The sequence below is a fragment of the Pelophylax lessonae genome (assembly GCF_965119305.1).
Source record: "Pelophylax lessonae genome assembly, chromosome: 2".
NCBI classification, from domain to species: Eukaryota; Metazoa; Chordata; class Amphibia; order Anura; family Ranidae; genus Pelophylax; species Pelophylax lessonae.
In genome coordinates, this window is record NC_138769.1 from 533,339 (window position 1) to 546,382 (window position 13,044).

Consider the following 13,044-nt stretch of genomic DNA (forward strand, 5'->3'; position numbering starts at 1 on the left):
AAAGCAAATTCCTTAGGATGAGAAGGCCTGGGAAACGAAGAAGGCAACACAATGTCCTCATTCAAATGGAAGTAAGGGACAACTTTAGGTGGAAAGAACGGACATGGAGGAAGAACCACCTTATCTTTGAGGACCTCCAATTAGGGAATATGACAGAGTAAGATAAAGCAACCAGTTCCGACACAGAGGTGATAGCCACCAGAAAGGTCACCTTCTGGGACAACGTAAGCAAATATTTTCAAATGGAGGCTTCTGGAGAACAGAGAGCATGTCCCGTGGTGGCAAGGAGATCAAAAAACACTCGAGTGGTGTGCAGAAAGGTAAATGATCTAGGTGTTTTTTTAGGCACAAATGGAGCAATCTTGCTGCCCTCCTCAGGACCAAGGGTATCTAAAAAGCACTACAAGAAAACGACAAGAGAAGGGCGCCGCACCGACCTTGTGCATTACCACTAAACAAGTTTATTAAAATCAAAGAAGGTAGCGCACAATATACTCACAATCATAGGATATGTACAAGCATGTAGGAAATAGGGACTGCTTGCTTCCAGGACACTTCTCTACTGCTGGATAGCGTGATGGCATCCTCACAGCCTTCTATGGCTTACGCGTTTCGAGGGAGGACCCTCTTCCTCAGAGCTAAAGTTGCCACAACTTTGGCTCCGAGGAAGAGGGTCCTCCCTCAAAACGCGTAAGCCATACAAGGTTGTTGTAACGCGTTCATTCCAGATCCACTCACCTGTGCCTACTCCAGCTCCTTCCTCCACTCCCCGCTCACGTGGTTCCCGGCGTGTGCGCCCCTGCACCATAGGGCGCGCGCGCGCCGGTTGTTTGAAATTTAAGGGGCCTGTGCACCAGTAATTGGTGCCTGGTCCAAACCTCCCTTCCTGTTTCCTGTGACCTGTTTCCTGTGACCTGTTTCCTGTTCTTATATAAAACCCACTCCCCCTTCCTGTCCTTGCCGGATCTTGTTGCCTTAGTGCCTTGAGAAAGCGATTTGTGTTTGCGTTGCCTGTGTATCTGAGCTTCTGCCGTTGACCTCTGACCTTCTGCTACGTCTGACCTTGCCTTTGCCTTGTCCTATTGTACCACGCCTGTATCAGCTGCCAGTGAGGTTGAACCGTTACCGGGGGACACGACCTGGTTGCTACCGCCGCAGCAAGTGCATCCCGCCTTGCGGCGGGCTCTGGTGAAAACCGGTAGTAACTTAGAACCGGTCCTCTAGTACGGTCCACGCCAATCCCTCACTGACATAGAGGATCCACCTCTAGTGCAGTCATCTGCCGCCAGCCCGGACCCTGACAGTTGTGAGGACACCATCACGCTATCCAGCAGTAGAGAAGTGTCCTGGAAGCGAGCAGTCCCTATTTCCTACATGATTGTACATATCCTATGTTTGTGAGTATATTGCAGACAAAGGAGATCACACTGGAGGAGACATATGTCGATCCCCTTGAATGAAGGTACAAACCAAAGAATGCATGGCCAGGGGCCGCTGAAATAAGATCTCAAAGGCAGACACCTGGCCCTTGATTGTACTCAAGGCCAACTTCTGCTCAACACCCCATTGAAGAAAGGCAAAAATCCGAGCCACCGAAAAGGATCGAGGATGAGCGCCAAACGACTCACATCCCGAGATGTACACCTTCCAAGTACAATGGTATATCTTCCTAGAGGTAGACTTCCTTGCCTTCAGCATAGTCAGAATCACCGACCCTGGCAAAACTCTATCCCTTAACACCTGGCTCTCAGTAGCCAAGCTGTCAAAGCCAGGGATAGTAAAGCAGGATGGAAGATTGGACCTTGGGACAACAGGTCCCTCCTGAGAGGCAATCTCCACAGAACATCCGCAACCAGCTGCACTAAGTCGGTGTACCACCAAGTGGGGCCACGAGAATGATCTGAATTCCTTCTGCCTCGATCCTATGCAGGAGCTGCAGAAGAAGCTGGAGAGGAGGGAAGGTGTAAATCAGATGATACTGGCTCTACTACGCCACCAGGGCACCTGTGGTGCCTTCCAGAGGATCCCATGACCTTGCCACACACCTCAGAACCTTCCTGATGAGCTGAGACGCCAAGAGATCCATGTCGGGGATGCCCCATTCCTGACCCAGAAGATGAAACACGCCCGGGTGCAGGAACCACTCCCCTTGGCTGGACCTGCCGACAGAAGTAATCCGCTAGCCAATTGTCCAAGCCTGGAATGTACACAGCGGAAAGTGCCAGAACATGGCTTTCTGCCCACCGGAGGATGCTGGAGACTTCCACCCTGGTGATTGACATAAGCTACTGCCACAGCATTGTCTGATTGGATCCGTACCAGTCGCCCCTGGAGCCGATCTGTCCAGTGATTCAGGCACTGCCTGATTGCCCGGAGCTCCAAGACATTAATCGGTATTCTGGACTCCTCCAGCGTCCAACATCCCTGAGCTGATCTCAGCCCCAGGACCCCTCCCCACCCGGACAGACTGGCATCCGTTGTGACCACTGTCCAATACAAAGGCAAGAAGGACTTTCCCTGAGGAAGGGCCAGAGATCAAAGCCACCAGATCAGAGAAACCCTGGCCAGGGCTGGTGCAAGGATTTTTGCCGGCCTAGGCAAAATAAAAATTGACGCCCCCCCCCCCCAATATGCTCGCCTATCCCCATCCCAAGTTGCTGAAGGGGTTAAAACCAGTGGTGGCTGGTGCTCCATTGGTCGGGGGGCGTCAGACGGACCTGGCCACGAACCCCCCTCCGCCCCCCCGGCACTCCAGAGTCCAGTCCACGCCATATCCCCCCTGGGCACCAGTTCACTAACCTTGAGCAGTTAGCAATATACAGGGGGAGGAGCAGTTGGCAGTATACAGGGGAGAAGTTAGCAGTATATGGGGGGGGGCGGCGAGCAGTATACGGGTGAGAGAAGTGGGCAGTATACAAGGGGGGGACAGTGGGCAGTATACAGGAGAGAGCATTGGGCAGTATACAGGGAGAGAGCAGTGGGCAGTATACAGAGGGGAGCAGTGGGCAGTATATGGGGGCAGTATACAGTGGGGGGAGCAGTTAGCAGTATACAGGGGGGGCAGCGATCAGTATACAGGGGGAGAGTGGGCAGTATATGGGAGGGAGCAGCTAGCAGTATACGAGGGGGGTACAGTAAGCAGTATACAGGGGTAAAGCAGTGGGAAGTATACAGGGGCAGTATACAGTGGGGGGGGAGAAGTTATCAGTATATGGGGGGCAGCGAGCAGTTAAAAGGGGGAGAGTAGTGGGCAGTATACAGAAGGGAGCAGTTGGCAGTATACAGGGGAGCAGTTATCAGTATATGGGGGGGGGGGCAGCGAGCAGTATACAGGAGAGAGCATTGGGCAGTATACAAGGGGGGGGGAGTGGGCAGTATACAGGGGGGCAGTGGGCATGATATGGGGGCAGTATACAGTGGGGGGAGCAGTTAGCAGTATACAGGGGCAGCTAGCAGTATACAGGGGAGAGTAGTGGGCAGTATATGGGAGGGAGCAATTAGCAGTATACAGGGGATACAGTAAGCAGTATACATGGGTAGAGCAGTGGGCAGTATACAGGGGCAGTATATAGTGGGGGGGGGCAGTTATCAGTATATGGGGGGCAGTGAGCAGTATACAGGGGGAGAGTAGTGGGCAGTATACAGGAGGGAGCAGTTAGCATTATACAGGGGGAGAATAGTGGGCAGTATACAGGAGGGAGCAGTTAGCATTATACAGGGGGAGAGTAGTGGGCAGTATACAGGAGGGAGCAGTTAGCAGTATACGGGGGCAGAGTGTAGTATATGGGAGGGAGCAGTTAGCACAATACGGTGGGGGGGTCAGTAAGTAGTTTACAGGGGGAGAGTGGTGGGACAGTATACAGTGGGGGAGCAGTTAGCAGTATACAGGGGGGAGAGTAGTGGGACAGTATACAGTGGGGGAGCAGTTAGCAGTATACGGGTGGTGGCAAGCAGTATACAGGAGGGAGCAGTTATCAGTAAAAGGGGGGAGGGGTACAGTAAGCAGTTTACAGGGGGGAGAGCAGTGGGCAGAATATAGGGGCAGTATACAGTGGGGAAGCAGTTAGCAGTATACGGGTGGTAGAAAGCAGTATACAGGAGGGAGCAGTTAGCAGTAAAAGGGGGAGGGGCGCAGTAAGTAGTTTACAGGGGGAGAGCAATGGGCAGTATACAGTGTGTGTGTGTGGGGGGGGGGCAGTGAGCAATATACAGCGGAGCAGTTTACAGGGGGGAGGGGGGGCTGAAGAATTGATGATGGAGGAGATTGCTGCAGAAGTCACTTACCTTATGGCTGTAGGTGAAGACTCCTAGGGTCACCATGCATGCTCCTCCTCCGAGAATCCTCTACCATTTTCAGCATGGGCAACTGCCTGTGCAACTAAGTGAAAGCACCCCCGCCCCGCCCACCAGCTCAGTCGGCCAGTGGAGAAGCTGCCAGGCTCAGGGAGAGAGACCATCAGGAGACAAATCTGCCAGCCACAGGAGGCTACACGGGCAAAAGCTGCACTGCACTCAGGGGAGAAAGAAAATGGTCAGGTCCTCCAGGGGATAGGAGGGGCGGCATAAGTAGGAACCGTTCCGTCCATTTCTCTCCTGCCGCCTCTGGATGCCTGGGGGAGGGGGAGGAGGAGAAAAAGCAGACTCTCAGCGGCCGCAGGAGAGATATGGACGGATTGATTCCTACATATGCCGCCCCCCTGGTAAGTTGTGCCCTAGGCGGGTGCCTAGGTCGCCTTACTGGTAGCACCGGGCCTGACCCTGGCCTCCCAGCTCAGACAAATCTGATTATCCAGAGAATTTGGACACTTGTCCCACTTTAACAGGATCTCCATCTAGAGCAGCCTCGTATGGAACTGAGCAAACAGGACCACCTCAAAGGTAGACACCATCAGGTCCAGCACCTGCATGCAAGTCCAAAAGGATTACCATCTGTGGGACAGCAACAGATGAATCATGGAATGCAACTTCTGTAGTTTCTCCAGAGGGAGGAACACTCTGGTCAGTGCTGAATCCAGAGTCAGACCCAGATAATCAAATTTTCTGGATGGGGTCAGAGCGAACGTTTGGTAGTTCAGGAGCCAACCAAACTCCTGTAAAGTCTGGATTGTGATTGCCACATTGTCCGTCAATTAGGACGAGGACTCTGCCCTCAAGAGAAGGTCATCCAGATAACCCAGCACAGCAATTCCTCGTTGACACAGCAACGATAAGATTGGGGGCAACACCTTTGTGAAGACTCGAGGAGCGGGGGCGAGACCAAAGGGAAACCCCATGAACTGATACTGCTCCTCCCAAACAGCAAAATAGAGGTAACGCTGGAGTCTAATGTGACAGGAACAACCCACAATGTGCTTGTGTGCTTCCGTCCAGATACCGCTTCCTCCAGTCATAAACATAGATATCAGATATTATTGCCGCAATAAACAAGTCTAGCCGATAATAGCTTGTATAAGGTCTGGAACGTACAAACTCACACTGAATATATACCACACCAGGTCAGGTGCCAGATTACATTATCATATGCAGATGAAATTGTATACAGAAACATAATTAACTACTTAAGCCCCAGAGGATTTGGCTGCTCAAAGACCAGGGCCTATTTTGCGTGACTTTAACGGACAATTTCGCGGTCGTGCGACGCTGTACCCAAATTAAATTGACGTCCTTTTTTTCCCACTAACAAAGCTTTCTTTTGGTGGTATTTGATCACCTGTGCAATTTTTACTTTTTGCGCTATAAACAAAAAAAAGGGCGACAATTTTGAAAAAATAACAATATTTTTCAAATTTTTTATATTAAATTCCCAATAAAAAAATGTAAAAATCTAAATTTTTTAACATTTTTGGCCAATTTGTTTTCTGCTACATATTTTTGGTAATAAAAATCACAATAAGCGTATTTTGATTGGTTTGTGCAAAAGTTATTGCATTTACTAACTAAGGGAAAGATTTTTGTCATTTTTATTGTTTTTTTTTAAACGAGTAATGGCGGCGATCTGCAATTTTTTTGCGGGACTGCGACATTGCGGCGGACAGATCAGATCCTTGATGACATTTTTGACACTTTTGGGGGTACCAGTGATATTACTACAGTAATCAGTGCTATACATATGCACTGTTACTGTAATAATGACATTGGCAGGGAAGGGGTTAACTTTATTGGTGATCAGTGGGTTAAATGTATCCCTAGGGGCGTGATTCTAACTGTGGGGGGGGGCGTGGCTTGTGATGTAACCACAGAGACATACGATCCTACATAGCAGGATTATATGATCTCTGCAGTTACACCAGGGAGAATGACAGACGGCTTTGTTTACATCAGCCGCCTGCCTTTCTCCCTCTCCACCGGGAGATCGCGAGTGAACGAGCGGGAGGCAGGAGCGCGCCTCCGGCGGCACGCGCTCGCCCGCCACAGGCAACTGAGGGAGTGACGTACCCATACGTCACTTTGCCCAGCAGCGGCTGCCTGCCGCAGTATATCTGCGGTGGGCAGTGTTAAAGTGGTTAACATATCTAAGGAACAACCAACACAAACAGTATACTACTTTCCCACTAGCAACTAATAGCTGAATCGGATTTATTTATTTGAGCTAATTAACTAGCAGACATGCCGGCATTGATCTCATGAAGTACAATACACATTATTATAAGTGTAAACACGTCCCCACAGTAGACAATAGGTGAGTTAATTAGCACAAATTACAATGTGTGGAAGACAGGTAGTTGAGCTGATGATATTAGCCTGAGTCTGACTGTGTGGAGCAGTTTTTTATTCGTAATAGGCAGCTAGGCTTTTAACATGGATCCTGGGCCTAGAGTCTGTGTGTCTTGGGGTGTGATGCACCTGTAATAGACTGAGTTCAAAGTGAATCTTAAGCTGAGGATTAGACCAAGACGTGGTCAGGCTGGCTGGCTGAGATCTAGATGCGGGGTACAAAGTCGGGATCTAGGAGAGTAGTCATGAGGCAGGCAGAGGTCAAGACACGAATGGGCAGCAAGGTAGAAAAATCGGCAAGCAGAAGAATGGTCAGGAAACAGGCAAGAGTCACGGTGTAAATCCAGCTCATAACACAGAGGCAGCTCAGACAGGAACTAACTCAAATCAATGGGCCCAGAACACAGGAAGTGTTCCGTATTTATAGCCTGAAATAATTGCAGATCTTCTACAGCTGGTTGGCAGGTGGAGCTAAAGTGTCCAAAGTACAAAAACAGCAGAAACCAAGACTTTCCACTGGCTAGGTCTGTGCACTTCCGCTCCAGAGACCCAGGTTCAGGGCTGGTGCAAGGATTTTTGACACCCTAGGCGAAACCTCATTTTGCCAGCCCCTTGCTCCGCCCTTGACTCCACCCCCTTTGCCATGCCCATGTAACACTAATGACCTACCTGACCATTATACTGACCTACCTAAACTAACCTTCGTGTCCATTACACTGACCTACCTGACCACTACACTTACCTGTCTGACTCCTACACTAACCTACCCCACCCTTACACTGACCTACCTGACCACTACACTCACCAACCTGACACATACACTGACCTACCTGACACATACACTAACCTACCCGACCCCTACACTGACCTACCCGACCACTACACCGACCTACCTGTCTCCTATACTGACCTACCCGACCCCTACACTGACCTATCCGACCACTACACTGACCTACCTGACTCCTTTACTGACCTACCTGACCCCTACACTGACCAACCTGACCTCTACACTGACCTTCCTGACTACTATACTGACCTACCTGACTCCTACACTTACCGGCCTGACTCCTACACTAACCTAACCCACCCTTACACTGACCTACCTGACCACTACACTCACCAACCTGACACATACTCTGACCTACCTGACACATACACTAACCTACCCAACCCCTACACTGACCTACCCGACCACTACACTGACCTACCTGACTCCTACACTGACCTACCTAACCCCCTATGCTGACCTACCTGACTCCTACACTGACCTACCCGACCACTATACTGACCTACCCAACCCCTACACTGACCTACCCGACCCCTACACTGACCTACCTGACCCCTACACTGACCTACCTGACTCCTACACTGACCTACCCAACCCCTACCCTGACCTACCTAACCCCCTACGCTGACCTACCTGACTCTTACACTGACCTACCCAACCCCTACAGGCAGCTGCGGATGTGGTCATCCCCTTTGGCACTCACAAGCCGTCTCATTCGACCAAAGCTTTTCCTTATCCCTCCTACTTTGACAAATTTGTCTACAAGGATTGGGAATGCCCATAACATCCCTTTGTGGTCCCTTTTTGGAGTGCGGTATCCCTTTGAGAAATCACTTCTGAAGAAGTGGACTGTTCCACCAGTGGTGGACCATCCTATTTCCAGGTTGAATAAGGCAACCATGATTCTAGTGGAGGAATCCCAGGCTTTTAAAGAGCCAGCTGATAGAAAAGCAGAGTCTGTGGCCCACAACTTGTTTCCTATTGCCAGTTTGGCATTGCAGCCCATCCTGGCCACCGCCCTGGTGTCCCAAACTCTGACTGAGTGGGCAAAACTTTTGCGCCATGGTCTGGGTAGTGAGCAGGTTCCCCCAGCTTACGTTGATCTGGCGGACCAGTTGGCCCAGGGACTGCAATTTGTGTGTGATGTAATTTGTGTGCAGACCAAACCTCCAAAAAGGCCCTCACAGATTTGCCTTTTTAAGGCGACCGCCTGTTTGGGGCTACCTTGGATGACATTATCAAAAGTCTCACGGGGGAAGAGTACTTTCTTTCCACAGTCTGGGAAGAGGAAAGGAGCCTCGTCGTAGATGAGGTCCTTCTTTCTTGGCGCATAAAACGTTTTTCGTTCCCCTGGGACGACTGACAAGGGAAATAAATATTTCAAGCCCTCCCTAGGAGACTCCAAGGCCCCCCTGGTCTGGCAAGCCGAGAGCAGGTCTCACCAGGCCTGCAGACAAGGCCTCTTCGGGATGGAGGATTGCCCTCACCCATGTCTGGTGTGGGGGGACATGTTCGCTGGTTTCCGGACTGGTGGACCTTCCTAGTAAATGATAAATGGGTTCACAAAGTAATTTTATCTGCTTACAAGATAGAGTTTCCCTCCTGTTCTCTGGAAAGGTTCATTCTCCAATGTGCGTCTACCTCCGGATCGTCTGCAAGCTCTTTTCAGGGCAGTGCAGGACCTGTTATGTCAAAGGGTAATCGTCCCGGCTCAGGTTGCTGGAAGGGTTTTATTCAAACCTGTTTACAGTCCCGAAAAAGGAGGGCAAGGTTCATCTGATTCTGGACCTCAATGGTTTGTGCGGGTGCAGAAGTTCAGGATGGAATCTATTCGATGAGTGGTGGTTTCTCTGCATTAAGGGGATTTCCTGGCCTCTATCGACAACAAAGATGCCTACCTGCACATTCCGATTTGTGTTAGATGTGACAATCTCACTCAGAACAGGGGCTTTTGGAGGGGACTGCAGCCTCTTGCCTACTATGGGCGCTTGCATTTAAGGGAACACTACTCTTCGTGAGGTGTGTAGCACCCTCCTAGACAGGTGCGCGGTAAAAGCTTTCATTTTTGCTCCTGCTGCTTATCAGGGGAGCTGATCTGTTAGTTTTGCCTGTCACATGTTTCCAGGTGTGATTCACTGGGTCTGAGGGAGTGTCCCCACTGTGTCCAATGAGGGAGCTTGTTGGACAGTGGAGGAAACCTAGCCAGTGACACATCGTGTTTTATGGCAGTCCCAGTGGGAGGGCATTGCTGCAATGCATCCTGGGATTGCCCATAAATACAGAGGGAGCATGTGGCAGGGTGTCTTTTGGCGGGAGCAAAGTCCCAGGAGGAGGTGGACGGCTGTCTTTCAAAGGGGGTGCCAGGAAGGGCCCTGAAGGTGTTCAGCAGTACAGTTCAGATTGCTTCGGAGTACAGATTACCTCCGAGAATTCCTTCAGTTCTGCGTCATAGCCAGTGACAGACTGAAACCAGCGGCCTAGCTGTGACTAGCTCAATTTCAGCGTTACTCAGCGTTAACCAACATTTATTCAAGTCGTCCCGGCATATTGTGCATAATTTGTTTAGTATTCCACTCATCCCTTCTCCTATCCAAGTTCCTAATAAAACATAAAAACCAAAGAAACTGGACTGATTCTTGTCTAAGGTAAAAACACCTGGAAAATGCCAGAATGTTCTACTGTTGCTAATGGTAACCCAGGGGGACCCGTAACTGGCAGCTCTCTTGGGAGTATTGCTACAGGTGTATGCTGGGGGGACCCTTGGAGTAATGTTACTTTGGATTCAAGCCCATATCTGCCCATGTCACGTACCTGCCGGATCAGCTCTGGTTCGGGGTTTGAACCTGGGCAGGGCCGGGGCCACCTACAGGCCAAATAGGCAGCCGCCTAGGGCGCACTACCACCTGGGGCACGGCATGGGTGAGCTTGGCTCTCCTCTCCTGGTCACTGTGAGCCCCGTTCAGTACCGGCTGACCTGGGAACACATCTGCTGCAGGTGCCGCCAATCCAATGTGTCCCGCTGAGCTCCCCAGTGTCAAATCTCCTCAATGTACTCCCTGACAGCGCCGGCCCCGGGACTCCTTTGCTCCAGCCTTTCCCTCTGGTGCGGCCCCACATATAGTATCTGTCTTTCATTCCCAGTGACGGTGAGTACCGTCACATATCTTCTCCCCCAAAGGTAGACTAACCAGGTACCAGACCTCCAATCGGTCTGTGCCTGAGTTAGTCGGGTAACAAGTCTCAAAGAGTCAATCCATCATGGCAGCTTCCTTCACAAAGTTCCACATAATTTGTAAGTTTGTCCTAGCAAGGAACATGGAGCTCTCATAGCCGATCAATCTGTCAAAGTCTGGTTTGGGCAGGCCAGACTGGGCTTCTTGGTCACCCTGTGTCCCTAATAGACACAGGGTGGCTTACACATAAGAGGGGCCAAGGGGGCAGAGAGAGGGATTTCCCAATCTCTCTAAGGTAAGCTGGGTTCCACAGCCCCCCCAACCAAAGTGACTCCCGTCACACCCCCAGCATACACCCCACAAAGAGCAGTGTTCCCTCATAAGCCAGAGCCCATAGTCTGTAGGCAGGGGCTACCCTGCAGTCCCCTCCAAATACCCCTGTCCTGAGTCAGTTTGTCACAATCCCTGTGGTGCATGCCAATGGTGCCAGAACCTACGAGCCCCACATAACGACCACCCACCGCAGATATACTGCGGCAGGCAGCCGCTGCTGGGCAAAGTGACGTAGGGGTACGTCACTCGGTCAGCCGCATGTGGCGGGGGCGAGCCCCCGCTCATTCCCTGGGGAGCCAGCGCGAGTGACTGGTGGCTCCGATGGCTGTAGGTCACTCACAATCTCCCGCTGCAGAGGGAGAAACACAGCCGTCTGTCATTCTCCCTGATGTAAGCACAGAGGCTATGTGATCCTGCTATGTAGGATCGTATGTCTCTGTGATTGCATCACAAGCCACGCCCCCTGACAGAATCATGCCCCTAGGGATACATTTAACCCCTTAATCACCAGTAAAGTTAACCCCTTCCCTGCCAGTGTCATTATTACAGTAACATTGCAAATTTATAGCACTGATTACTGTAGTAATGTCACTGGTACCCCCAAAAGTGTCAAAAATGTCAGTTAGGGGTCCGATCTGTCCGCCACAATGTCGCAGTCCCACAAAAAAAAATCGCAGATCGCCGCCATTACTAGTTTAAAAAAAAACACAATAAAAATGACAAAAATCTTTCCCGTAGTTAGTAAACGCGATAACTTTTGCTCAAACCAATCAAAATACACTTATTGCGATTTTTTTTTACCAAACATATGTAGCAGAAAACAAATTGGCCTGAAATGTTAAAAAATTTTGATTTTTACATTTTTTTTGAAAAATTTCATATAAAAAATGTGAAAAATATTGTTATGTTTTCAAAATTGTCGCTCTTTTTTTGTTTATAGCGCAAAAAGTAAAAATCGCACAGGTGATCAAATACCACCAAAAGAAATCTCTGTTTGTGGGAAAAAAAGGACGTCAAATTCATTTGGGTATGATTGGGATTTTCTGTAGATCTGTGGATCTCTGTAGTTTGGGACTTTATATGAGATGTGTGGCCCTATGTGACTGATAATTGTGCAACCATGACATAAAAATAAACAAAACAGATCAAGATGGATCACGTTTTATTAGGCTCATAAAAGAGGTAGAAAAATAATGGCAATGTACATGGAGAACAACATCAAAGGGTGGGGATCATACATGAATGTTTAGTATAAATATCAACATTGGTAAATAGATGGCACCATAAGTACACGCATGTTGTGTGCCAACATGAATGTCAACAATATATACAAGTAATTGTAACAATACAGTAAGGTACATGATGAAACAAAAATGGTACAATGAATTTGCTTCATGGAAAGCTCAACGCGTTTCGTGAATAAGCACTTCATCAGGAGCGGGTATAGTTTGTATATCTAGAAAAAATTATATATATATACATGTATATGTAAAATGGTCAAGTATGTGGCTATCATACAGCTCTATAAACCCAACCCTTGTAGCATTGAAAGTCACGGGTAGAGTCGCAGGGTGTGTGGGGAGGTCGCCATTGGAGGGTGTGCCTGACACGGGAGCTGAGGGAGCAAAGCCTGCACACATGAGTAGATATAGTAATAGGTCTATAGATGTTGTATATTCTCGTGTGGGGACCACCAAAATCTCCATTGACCAAAAAAGGTTTCTGGAAAAATAATAACGTAATGAAGTAGTAAGGTAAAAGCTAAATAAAGCTGATAGCTCATATACTAGTAGGGAGATATGGTGGAATGTCCATACCCGGGAACCAAACACCCAAGGCATTAAACCATAGAGTGAATATGAACGTTAAAAAGAAAAAGTATCAAAGTGTTGGAGAGTGCATAAGCCACAGAGAAGAAAAAAGAAGAGTGACAAAAGTGCAAAAATTTGCAATTTCATTTGGGTACAGCATCGCATGACTGCGCAATTGTCCGTTAAAGTCACGCAGTGCCGAATCGCAAAATAGGGCCTGGTCTTT